Source organism: Pocillopora damicornis, chromosome 14 (assembly GCF_964200805.1).
Source record: "Pocillopora damicornis chromosome 14, jaPocDami1.2, whole genome shotgun sequence".
Classification (NCBI taxonomy): domain Eukaryota; kingdom Metazoa; phylum Cnidaria; class Anthozoa; order Scleractinia; family Pocilloporidae; genus Pocillopora; species Pocillopora damicornis.
In genome coordinates, this window is record NC_142683.1 from 9178581 (window position 1) to 9192500 (window position 13920).

The 13920-nt window shown below is 38.4% G+C and overlaps 2 pseudogenes; both read left to right on the forward strand.

The window, feature by feature from the left end:
* The first annotated feature begins 2402 nt into the window (after positions 1–2402).
* On the forward strand, positions 2403–6367 carry LOC149034339 (uncharacterized; annotated as a pseudogene).
* LOC113677419 (uncharacterized) lies at positions 4286–6212 on the forward strand (annotated as a pseudogene).
* Positions 6368–13920: the final 7553 nt, after the last annotated feature.

The following is a 13920-nucleotide window of genomic DNA, read 5'->3' on the forward strand; positions in this document are numbered from 1 at the left end:
TGTTTCGGCCTACCAAACAGTCGAGAAAAGGAAGCTTGCCGTCTACTTCGATCTCCCTGGTAAACTGAATGTCGGTGTTTTGTTCGTTAAGGTGATTGTGAAAAGCGTCAATTTCGTCTTTGTGTACGGCTTCAACATAACAAAGACAAAAGACGACAAAGAACCGACGACAACTGGGTCAGGAACATCTCTTCCCGTCCCCTAGACAAGACTGAGACTCAAGTACTATCTTACGGACTGAAACACTCAGTGACGCCTAAACGTATACCGACCGAGTCTATTGTATCTAGTGTTGAGGCGGCTCTTTCTCGTAAACGAGACTTATCAGAACCTGCCAAGGACAACATCAGAAGTAGAATTGCTTCCACGATACAATCAGCCTCTATAACTGACAGCAACTTAACCAAAGACGAACAACAAGCACTGAAACGACTGAAAAACGACAAGGAAATTGTTATACTACCAGCCGACAAAGGACGTGTTACTGTTGTTATGGACAAGACTGACTACTATGACAAAATGGACGCACTTGTTAACGACAAACAAACTTACGAATTACTTAAACGTGACCCGACGCCAGCACTACAACGTAAACTCAACAACAAATTACTTACGCTCAAAAAGACTGAAGCCTTTGACACTCAACGCTACTACCGGCTGAGGTGCTCTGTACCACAACCACCTAAACTTTACGGACTACCGAAACTACACAAACCTGGGATACCTATGCGACCTATAGTCTCATTCTGTGGGTCCCCGACGTACCAACTGTCGAAATACCTTACGACGATACTGCAACCACTGACTGACAAATCGAGACGTAAACTACAATCCACTGAGAACTTTATTGACGCTATCAAAGACGTACAGATACTTGATGACTACAAACTCGTGTCTTTTGATGTGAAATCACTGTTCACCAGTATTCCACTTCAATTGGCTCTACAGTGTACTGAAACCGCCATCCATCAGTCTACTGATGCACTACCATTACCGACAGAAGACATTATGGACCTACTTAACCTCTGCCTTACATCGACTTACTTTCAGTACAACGGGAAACACTACAAGCAGTTGCACGGAACAGCTATGGGGTCGCCGGTCTCCGTTGTTGTCGCAGAAATTGTGATGCAAAACATCGAGGAACGCGCCCTTGCAACTTGCCGACAAACCATACCGCTTTGGTTACGCTACGTAGACGACACATTTACCGCCGTACACAAAGACGAAATTGACGCTTTTCACAATCACCTTAACGAACAAAACACCGACATTCAGTTTACCAGGGAGATCGAAGTAGACGGCAAGCTTCCTTTTCTCGACTGTTTGGTAGGCCGAAACAACAACGAACTACGAACAACAATATACAGAAAACCGACGCATACCGACAGACTTCTTGACGAATCATCCTACAACCCGACTTCCCACAAAGCTACGACTATCAAGACATTGACAAGACGAGCGCAACTTGTTTGCAACACACCGGACAGTTTATCTGACGAAAACAAGTACCTTGACCGTGTTTTTGACAAAAACAACTACAACACTGACTTCATTAGACGAAACACTCACAGGGTGACCGACACTACAGAAACTAACAGGGACTCCACATCTATCACGACTACAGCTACTATACCCTACATCAAAGGCACTTCTGAGGCTATCGCACGGATCCTACAACCTTACAACATTCGCGTAGCTCACAGGCCTATAACTACTTTACGACATTTGCTGACCAACGTTAAAGACAAAGACGAACCCAACAACAGACAGGGAGCGATTTATAAGATCGAATGCTCCGACTGCCAGGCCTCCTACATTGGTGAGACTGGTAGAAACCTTAACACGCGACTAACTGAACACAAACGATCTACTAGAAATGGCGATGTAAACAATCACATTTCTGAACATCACCGACAAACTAATCACAGAATCGACTGGGACTCTGCTAAATGCTTAACCTACAGTACAAACTACTTTCAACGACTGACTCTGGAAAGCTGGTTCACTAACTTAGAACAGACGCCTCTCAACAGATGTCAACAATTACCAGCACCTTACAAACGACTCATTAACGACGTGAACAAACCGACAAACAGACCGACAAACAACAGACGGATCGAAACCGACCAATGACTGTTAACAAACTCTACATGAGTCTTCCAGCCAATCACATCACGGCTAAACAGACCAATCACGTTCAACAGACCAGACTTTATAACATCATCGACTGACAACTATTCCTTACTTGACTCTGAAGATGACTATCGCACAGATAGTCGAAACGTCAGTCACCAACAACAGTTCTTCTCAGAACTACACTCACCCGGACGATCACACTACACAAATTAGACCTATTTGTCATCAAAATAGTCTCCTCAACGGAGCAGTTGTTCTTTATGTAATTTCAATGTCGCCATCAATCCAAGCTGTAATTCAACGTGGTAATCTACTTGTCCAGAATTTATATATGTTAGGATCGAACGTAAGGCTGACTGATTTCTAATATATCTTGGGGATCAGAGCCTGAAAACTTAAAAAAATCGCACACGGTCGTCTTCCCCCTCCTCCCCCCCCCCCCCACCTCATTCTCCCTTCCTCCTACTCCTCACAATCTTCCTCCTCCTTCTTCCAAATTTACTGAATAAAACTAGGATTGAATTTCATTGGCCTAGTCACCAGTTACATAGGCTCCGCCGCCCCCTCCTCCTCGTATTCTTCCTTCTCCTCCTCCCTACAATTCTCCTCCTTCTCACAATCCTCCTCTTCTTCTTCACAATCCTCCTCCTCCTCCACCTAACAATCCTTCTTCTCAAAATTCTCATCCTCTCTCTAACAATTCTCCTCCTCCATCTCACAATTCCCCTCTACTTCACAATACTCCTCAGAATTCTCCTCCTCTCCCTCACCTCCTCCTCCTCTCAATCCCCCTCCTTACGGGTTTTTTCGTATAATCAATGACCTCCATTAAGGTAAGAATGTGTCAGATAAACCGGACTTGTCTAAGACTACTAAATGAATACTCTCCACTGACCGTTTTAAACCACCAACAAAAGACATAGAAACTATGGTAACAAAATCACTTTCCATGGAAGAAGAGAAAAGGGCTAAGCAAAGGGAGTAATTAATATAGTATTAAGAGAAAAACAAAGGGTGTTGGTATGAACGTTACTTAAGGACATGAGACAGTCACCTAGCCTACGAGAAAAATGCTATCAAAAGAAAAATAATACATCAAGAAATACCACAAAGTCTATCATCTTCAAAATAAAGACAACATCATTAATAAACAAAAAGAGTACAACCAACAAAATAAAAATCATCAAAAAAGGGAGAATATCGAAAGCAAAAGCAAGATCTCATTCGTTAATAGGTGAAGGACTATCATCAACAAAATCGAAATCGTCTTCCTGAATAAACGAGGGACCATCGCCAGAGAAAACGAGAAGAAAACTATTCTCCAGCTAAAACAGTCTAAGAGGAAAACTTACACTTTCATAATTCTCTGCGGGTAATATGGTGGTGCCATACTTTTATTCACGAAGGCCAGTATAAGAGGAAGGAAAACTTACACTTTCATAACTCTCTGCGGGTAATATGGTGGTGCCATACTTTTATTCACGTAGGCCAATATAAGAGGAAGGAACACTTACACTTTCATAACTCTCTGTGGATAACGTGGTGGTGCCGTATTTTTAATCACCAAAGCTATGTAATGCGTGAGTTGATGATGTCGCACCTTTGCCGTCACTGTCAAAGACCATTCAGCCGTTCAGACAACAGAGACCGTCACGAGAAACATTCGTGTTTGAACCCAAGGGATGACGAGCTAGCAATTCTAATCGTTGACCTGTGGGTGCGGCAAGGCGTGTTTCACTGAGTCGTTGCTCCTGGAGCATTTAGATGAATCGTTTGTAGATCCTCCTACTGTGATTCCATTACTGCTATGGCGCATGAAAAAATGGTCTTCGTCAAATGAGAGGGGAACGTATCAAACTTCACGAAAATGTACCTGATCACGGACTGTTGAAAAAATGGTTCACTATGAAAGGTGACTTACTGGTCCAGGACTATCTGATGACCGAAAGAGGAAATGATAAAGAAGTCTTGGTTCTTTTTACCAAACATTCCCATCATTGCATCATAACTGTCACGTACTATTTCCAAAACGAGAGCGAGTGTTTCATCGGGGTATCCAAACACCGAGAAACAAATGAAACGGCCGTGTGCTTTTATTGTTTCGAGGTATTTGGATATCCCCGATGAAACACGAAGCACGAGTTTTGGAAATACCTTCTCATGATCACTCTTAAAGAAATAATTAACAACGACTTCCAATTAGAATTGTTTGCTATCTAACATTCCTTCATCGATAATTTAAATATCAATGATGTTTTCTACTGGCGTAATTAATTTGTGTTTATGGTGTGATTAAATTTATTCTGAAAAGTTGCTGGAGCTGCCAGCATTTACAAGTTGTCGTTCAGTAAGGATGTATACTGTAACAAAGTCGTTCGAGAGATTTCAGCAGCCGAAAAGTGTGGAGGATGAGAAAAAAAGTGTTTATAATGCAGTACCAAAAGCAACAGCTTATAAAACCAAATGGTTGTTTGAGGTTTTCGAGAAATGGAAACAGAATCGATTAGTGAAGTCCTGTACTTTAGAACCCGGCGGCCTTTTTACCACAAGGAATAAGGAGTACAAACTTTGGACACGGCCATTATAGATAGGTCTGCATGCAGTGTGAACTACTGGCTGTCGAAGTTCGTTCAAGAAGTAAGCAACTCTTCTGGGAACGCTATACTTCCTGTTCGTTGTACTCAATCATTTGCGGACTGAACTTCCACCTTCCTGATATAAATGGAAGTGCTGCATTGAACCCTTTGGACATGTCCGACGGTAGCTGAGTTACATTTTTTAAGGAGAAAAATTTGGTTCGCGTAAAGTACTTGTGTGTATTGCTGATTTTAATACTTCTTTTTTTTTCTTTCGCTTTGTTAGGTTTGTGACATTTCGGCGTGTTTAAGATGTAGAAATGAAGGAAGGAACGCGAATGGGTGTAACTTTGAAAACAAAAGGAGACGAGAAAGAGGGTATAAATAAGAAAGAACAATAACTATTTTGGTCAAAAGACTATTTGGACAGTCATCAGCTAGGTCACTTCTACACACTGTTTATTTTTATAATGGAAAGTTACAAATATAAGAGTTTTCGATGATTTTATTAATTTCACGGAGAATGTTTCCAAAACATCTCATAGTGGCATTTGTGATTTGAAATACGTCCCACGTTCTGTGACACATATTTGTCATCCGAAAGGCCAGTCACATGAGCGATGCCTTGTTAGTTGTATCGTTTATATATTACTTTATCCGATACATTTGGCAAAGATATCAGTGCTTTTTATTTCAAGCCTAAACCTCTAACACTGGGGTTTTACAAGGATCCGGTGAAGATAAATTCATTAAAAAAAAGTTTGCCAGATTTTTGCTGCGCAGTTAGGATAACGAAAAAAAAACAGCCCATTGTCTGAGGGTTACATGTGCTTCCAGGTTATTCCAGAGTGGAGTAGACGAAAAACTCATCAGAAAACGTACTGGTCATGTATCTAATGCACTTTATAAGTATGAAAAGGCCAGCGAAGGTCAAGCTAAACATGTTGGAAGCATTTTCAGCGCAGATCAAAGTAGTAATCAGAATAGTAGCCCTAAAGAGGAAAGTAAAAACGAATTTCCTGTAAAGGACATGGCTGAAGAAAAACGTGTGGAAAAGAATTTTTCTATTTTCGAATATGTCAAGTTTAATGATTGTGAAGTAAATGTTTTTGTAAATGAGGTTAAATAAGAAAATGAAGCATATTAAAAATAAGGGTACTTGTGAGTAAGAAATCTTCATTGATTTTATGCAAGGTGTCATTATGCATATTTTAGTGCATATTTATTTTTACCGGAGAGTGGTATGCTCTTTTTCATTGGGTATCCAAGCACATGCACGTGATGTGGTATAGATCTTGTGGTTGGTAGCTGACCTCATACATTATTAATGAGTTTAAGAAGTACATGTGTCAAAACATGGTTTGACCGGGCAAAGATGCTAACAGTATTTTTAAGGAATCCCCATTACGTGATTTCTTTCAAGAACTTTCAAGATCAATTGGGTAGAAGGAGTCGATTATTGCAAGCATTTCCAACATTGTGGCACGATATAATGGATGTGTACCGCAGATACTCATCGCCTATTCTCATGTGTGGCCTTGGATTTACATCCTAACAGTGATGACGATCGACAGTTGTTCGATCACCTTTTGACACATGAGGGATGTATGCTGTTTTTAATTCCCTCTTATCTCAAGCTAGAAGTGAAGTAATAAGGGTATTCTTGTAAAGTGTGAGGTGCTTGCAGGTCATTAAAACTGTTCATCGCTTTATGAATGAAAAAGATATGGATCTTGACGAGACGGAAAACTCCTCTTAAACCGCCTTTTCAACGCTAAAAAACCCTCTTTGGCGAATCTGAGGGAGGGGAAGGAGAGGAGGAAGAAGCAGGAGAGGAAGAACCCAAGAAAGTCATGAATGAATAAATGTTTCACGTCCTCCTTGTCAGTTTAAGTTTTCTTGATATTGATTAAAATTGCTTCAAGAAATCTGTGACTTTTTATCTCAATAAAATCGGTCGCAAAACAACAAGGAGGAATACAAAGTGCCGAAACCAGTTTTCAAACCAAGGTTACTGCAGCCATTACGTAGTGCCCTAGCCACCGGACCATCACGACTATTCATCCAAGCAGTGGGTAATGTTATAAAAATTAAACGTAAAATAGGTCCTAAGACTATTAGGTTTCCTTTTAACGGTTTCGACTTTAAAAAAGATTTAAACCACTTTTAACTTTCTTACTTCGAAAAAAAGTGCGGTGTTTAGGATGAAAAAATTAAACAAAAACTTTGTTTTAAAGTAAAAAAACATTCAGCTTACCATTATTCTATTCTATTCACAATTTTTTACCACTAGGTATTTCATCTCCCCATTGGAATAATAAACAGCGGTTTGACACTTGAAGTACACTCCGTTGGGATTATGTTCTGATTCAATTTGCATAAGGCTGATGGTTCTGAACGATAGTTCTTGAGAATGTCCTTTTTCTATTTTACTAGACCAGAATATACTGGTTAGCATTCTGCAAATACCCTATGGCTTAGTGGAGTCTAGTAAAGAAGAAACAATTCAACGAGGGACTTTTTTACAAACTCCAATCTCGTTCATTTAGGGTAGTGCCTCCTCTTAAGATTTTAAGAGTTCACACGTTTCAGTGTTTCTCTCACATGTAAGTGTGTTATTTGTTCAGTTATAAGTTCTTTTTTGTAAGATATCTATGATGTCTACGTAAGTTTTTAACGTTTCTTTTCAAATAACTAGCGAATTCCTTCCCCCCACTGATTCCACTAGATTTTCCCGAATACACCTCTTTTTTAGCGTTCGATTTCTATAATACTTGAACCCTTCGATATTTTCAAGTAACTTCTTTTTTCGTCTACTTCTGGCTGATGAAAAAAACAAGTCTGTGATTTTTCGCTGACTCTCATATCCATTTTTGGTGGACTTCCTGTGGACGTTCGTATCTGGCGGAACTTTCATGGGTAAACGTTGTTTTGGCGGGCTTTTTCCTAGAAATAGAAGATTTGGCTGAAGAACATTGGGTGAAGGTACCTAAAATTTCCTCGTTTGCATAGGTTCTTGTGTTTCAAGTGTCTTGTGATGTGTCTTCCTCAGCCCCTCAGACCACTCAACGTGAAGAGAACGAATTGGTGAAATATTTACCTATACCACGCGAACCTATCAAAGATTATAATCTTCTGGAAGAGAACGACGTCATACTTATCTGAGCAATCATGGTCTATCGTTTCCTTATATAGCTCTTGTATCTTCAACCCGATTTGTCAACCTCAGCTGTTTGACGACATAACACTTAACGACGTAGCACTGCCCTAACCAGACTTCCCCTTGTACCTTGTACCCAAAGCCGGTAGCCTGGTTTATAAACAGGTTTTATATTGGCTGTTTAATAGGAAGGCCAATCACCATGTTCTAACTTGGTCTCTACGTGACAGGTGTAATCTACACTTTCAGATGGGCTCTGAGGCGCAAGATCAGTTGTATTAACTAGAGGAGACCATGAACTATCGAGGGGTTGAAATACAAGAAATTCATACAAAGCGACAACACGTGTAAAGGAAGAAAGAAGAAGAGTTATACAGCAAGCGTGTCTGAATTTAACCCTCTAACTCCCACGAGTGCTGAGACAAAATTTGTCTTTAGAACATCAATACAATATCAAAGAGATAACTAATGAGGATCCAAAAAAAATATCAATAAAGGGATTAAATGTGGAACCGATACTAAATTCTCCAAATTAACGTCACAAGTATTTTAAAACTGAGTAAGGAGAATTATTAATGAGGTCTTAGGAGTGAAAGAGTTAAAGGAGCAGGTCAAAAAGTTGAGACTACGATTCGGTAAATTAATGGTACAATAATAGCGTCTTACTCCTACAAGAAGAGCTTAAAAAACGCAAATTCCACACAGCTAGGTAACTGCGTTGAAATTTTATGCTCCTGTCGCCATTTTGACTGTTATAAGAGGTATGAAAAATATCAGAAACCACACCCAGCATGTTTCCTTGAGAACTAACAACGAAAGAACATTTATTCAATAATAAAAGACGTTCATACTCTATACATAACAAAAAATTCCAGTGGGAGTAACAAGTGTTCTGTGAATTTCCGCTTGAAAAAGGTAAGTAGCTATAGATTATTGCCCATTTTTTATCTAACCTAGGATCTGGCAAGCTCAAAGACCTATTCAATAGAAGCTTGTTAGTTGAAGATACTTATTAAACAAACCTTGATGTCCACTTTTGAAAAATACGTAAACAGAAGTATATTGATGGGTTATTAAATCTTGATTAATTGCCCATAGGCTGCCTACATGGTATCTTGATTTGCTAAAATAGAAAACCATCATCCTAAGCTCATGTAAGTTCAGGAGTCAACAATTCGCCATGCTGCTTGCAAATATGTAAAAAATCATTCTAATCCTTTGCTCTAACTAATTAATGAGTCAACAACTTACCACAAGGTGCAATTAAGTTACCTTAAGTGTGCGCAACTTGCACACGTGCGCTGAACTACTCGATTTGGACTTTTCCAGAGAGGACTGGAATTCTAAGTATTATGGAAAAACTATTTGAGTCAATTGTTATGGAGAGCGCCCATGTTTTTTTAGAGTGCGTTGCGTTACATAATTATTAAAAATAGAACGAAGAAGTTTCTAGAACATTTAGTCATGATGACTAAGCGAGAACTTTAAGGAGAACCTTCTAGAACCGTGACTCAGCATATTTTTGTTATGATGTAATCATAGTGTAATGTTTCTAAAAATAACAATATTACAGATCTCTAGGACATTCTAGAACTTTTCCGAAAGATATATAAGGAGTCACGCTAGCTTAAAGAAATAGGCCTTTTAGTGAGCTATAACTGCTGTTGCGAAGAGCCCAGAGGAGCGAGAGCCGGACAGAGTTGTTTACTGGAATTGAAAGCCATGTGGAAGGCTACGTGAGAGAAAGAATTACGGACGTCGACAGTTTGTTAAAGATTTTCAAGAGAACTGTGAGTTGTGCGGTAGTGCACTGAGATTTAAGTGATATTATTTGTAAAGGGCTCTAAGTTATAGGGATACTGATTGTATTAGCATTTATATCGCTCCGTAGATAAGTGAAAAAGATAGTTATTGTATTGGTTGTCGATATCGCTTCGTAGTTATTACGTTGGTCAATAAAGTAGTTGAGTTGTACGAGTTGTATCTTTCTGGCGGTTTGGAAAATACCGTAAGACAATCTTAGGGTTTCAAGAGTAAGATGTAATGTTACTGAGGTTCAGTGATTATCAAGTCAGATTCCAAAGTTGTCCCGCACGAAAGTCTTTCGAAAGCATTGAACTCTTATTGTTATTCTGCATTTCTATTTCTGACGTTGAACATTGGAGTAGCTCTACGTCCATAGTAGGAGAATTGTAACGGTAAAATTTATTTGCCGTCACGAATCACTCAATTTGCAGAGTTTCTGCTTCATACTTTCCTCTAACGATTTTAGGTTTTTGTCAGCATATAAATATTTGTGTCGTCAGCAAATAGAAAAAAATCAAGTTTGTCAGAGGATTCATAGACATCATTGATACACACTGGAACCAGAAAAGGGTTAAGGCCTAAACCTTGCGGTACACCACAGGTAGTGATAGTTTTTGTGGATAGATGGGAATCAACTTGAGATGTATGGGTTTTCCCTTGCAAGTAAGATGAAAACCCATATTTATTACCTCACGGAATCTAGATTGATATAGCCTCTGGAGGAAAATGTTATGATCAACAATGTCAAAAGCTTTTTCAGATCAACAAAAACTCCAAGTAAGAATAAGCGTTTGTCCATATTTGTCTGGATAGTGTTCATGATATCTAGAATTGAATACTGTGTTAAATACGCTTTACGGAAGCTATACTGAGAGAGAGAAACTAGTTTGTTTTGTTTGATGAAGGATTTTATTCTATTGTACATAAAGTTCTCAAAGATTCTACTAAAATTTGGAATCATAGGAATGAATCAGTACTTGCTTGCATCAGTTTTATTGTCAGCCTTAGGAATAGGTATAACCTCTACCATTTTTGGCTTATTTGGATATACTCTTGTGAGGTGGACAAATTTATAATTTTAGCAAGGATACACTAATTTCGTACCGTTACAAATTGGCTAAGTGCAGTCTTCTATTATTGCATTTGAAGTACACATTAGAGTGTCAAAAAAACTTGGCACTCAATAGAATGAAACAGAAAATGTGCGACTGCTCTTTATGGAACTGGGCGAAGCACGTAGAAGGAGTGCTCAGTCCCGCTATTATTCTACATGATATAACCATTAGAGTGTCAGGAAGACATGGCGATTCAATTAAATGATAAGAAAAACTCGGTGAATTACTGGTTTTGATGTAACTAAGCGCACCGCGTAGAAAGAGTGAAACATTTTGGAACACATATTTTACACGGTTAGGTGCACGCCACGCAAATGGAGTTGCCTCAAGATGAAATAATTTCATTGATAGCACAAAGTTAAAAGAAATGGGAACCAAGAGAAGCACATGCTTATTTGTCCATCGAGTTTTATCTGGTATATGAGTTACAGAAAAGTCCGTGCTGCGTTCTTGCATGACCCACTGTTACTCTGAAGGTACCACTCAAGACATAATGAACAAACTAAAATCTTAAATATTTTGCTTTACAAAAACGCATCAGTAAAGATTATGGACAAACTGGGACATGTTAATTACTACTTCTTAAGTTGTCTATCATTTTGGTTGTATAGCAGTGATACGGTCTCACTTTGATTTCCCACGGAGTATCAAATTACTCTTTGGGCAGTGCAGATGTATCCGAGAGAATTCAGTCTATTAATCTTCGATGGACCTCCATCTGACTCCCACTGATTTCTTTTCCAAATTCACCGGTTTGCTCACTTCGAGATTATTGTCATCAGTTGCCTTCTTCAAACTGTTATTATATCCAGGCGTACTCTGATTGTTCAAAAGAAGACTCGAAGACATGAATGTGCAAGGTAGCCAGAAATATTTCAAGATTCAATATGACTTTCGCTTCATCAATCGGGAGTTGAGACCTTTGAACTCTCTTCAAAGATCGCACTTTATTGCATTTTGTCCAGTTTAACCGTTATAGCTAACTGGATCATTTTAACAAGTTAAACTAATTCTGCTAGTTTATGGCGTAACATACCGTTCAAAATTCAGTCTGGGTATTTTCCCTATCGAAAAATTAATTTTCATATTAGTTTACTCATTTTTCCAGTCAAAGGATAGTTTTATCATTTCGATCCATTCAAATAACTCTGCAAGATTGCACAATTTGTCCATTTTAATAGTTTTTGTTAGTTAGACCAATTTGACCAGTTAAACTTATTCACATCGTTTTTTCATTTTTTCCGCTTAAAACATTTATGCTCATTTGACAATCTCTTAACCAATTATACCAAATCAGTGAGTTTGTGCAGTTTGTTTAGTTTCATCTTTTAAACGATTCAGAAGATTGTAAACAGTTGAACCGATTCAGCTAGTTTGTGCATTTAGAACGTCTGAGCTTAAATTATCATTTTACCAATTGAGACAATTCAGCTAGTCTGTTTATTTTGTGCAATTTAGCCACTTAGGCTAATTTCAGCTTCTTAACCACTTCAACTTATTCAGCTAGTTTGTGTATTTCGTCGGGTAAATTATTTTTAGCTAGATTCTAAAGTTTTAAACCATTTAACCAACTTAGCTTATTTTTATGTTGTGTACAGTTTAACCGTTAAAGCTAGTTTAAGCATTTCAACCAGTTAATCTAACCCTGTTCAGCTGATTTGTGTATTTTCTGAAGTTAAAACGTTTTCCATAGTTTGAACATTTTCACCAGGTGAACTTCGGTTAGTTTCCGCATTTTGTTTAGTCTAACTACTTTTTGCTACTTTGAACATTCTGAAACCTTTTAACATAGCAAAATAGTGCATTTTGTCCGGTTTAACCGTTTAAGTTATTTAGACGATGTTAACCCTTCAACCACTAAGAGTGATTGGCATCTAGCTTCCAATATCACCCCTAAAACACACAATAAATGGGGGTAAAGGAAATGATCAACAGCTAAAGAAGCTCTTGATTGAATTCTCCTTGTCAGCACCTTAGGAAATGTAGAGAGCAGTATGGAGGATACGCATACTGATTTAAGGATGTAGAGTTATTACCAGTTAAAATAATTTAGCTAGTTGGTGTATTTTGTGCAACCTACCTTTTAAGTTGAATTAACTAATTTAACGAGTGGAATCAATTTACTAATACTGCGCATTTTGAAAATTTTAACCCTTCTAGCTAATTATTTAGCATTTCTACCAGTTTAATCAAGTTAGTTTGTTTTTGACCGCTGTAGCAAGTTTTAGCTTTTTAAGCAGTTGAACCAATTACCTAATTTGTGCATTTTGTGCGCTTTTATCGTTTTGTTTATTAGGACCATTTTAAGTCGTTAAACCAATTCACCTCCTTCGTTCATTTGCCAGTTTGTTACCCAATTTCAACCAATTCAAGTGATTCAGTAAACTTTTTGCATTTTGTTCAGCTCAATCATTTTTTGTTAGTTCGACAAATTTAAACAGTAAACCAATTCTTCGATTCGGAGACTTCGATCTGTTTGCGATGAGTTAAACCTGGCTCAGTTCCACCTGGACTGATCCTGAGCTTGCAATTGACAACTACACAATCTACCGTTGTGACAGGAATGATGCTAAAGGAGGTGGAGTAGCGATTTATATAAAAAACTCGCTTATTTGTCGACGAATTGATCTTCTCGACAAAGAATCAAGCGCTGAATATATATGCATCGAGATAAAACAACACGCTGCTGGAGCAAAATTTCTATTTATTGTTTTCTACCGTCCTCCCAGGTCAACGTCAAAGCGACTGGATCAAATCACACAGATGATTGAATTTGCTTCTTGTCACTGGAATGAAATTATAGTGACCGGAGACTTCAACTTTAATCTTCTTGATGCGACGAATGCAAACTGCAAACTCATCAAGATATTCCGGGATGCAGGCCTGAAGCAATTAATTAACACTGCAACGCGAGAAGACAAGAATACACATACTTTACTAGATCACCTCTATACAACCCACGAAGATAGAATCAGTGAAATTATTGTTCCAGTCTATGGCCTAAGCGACCACTATCCAATTTGCTTTACGCATAAATTTGGCAGAGGTAAACGCAGTAAAAACCATCACGAAGAAATTACGTACAGAAACTTTAAGATCTTTTCAAAAGAAAATTTTGTTCATG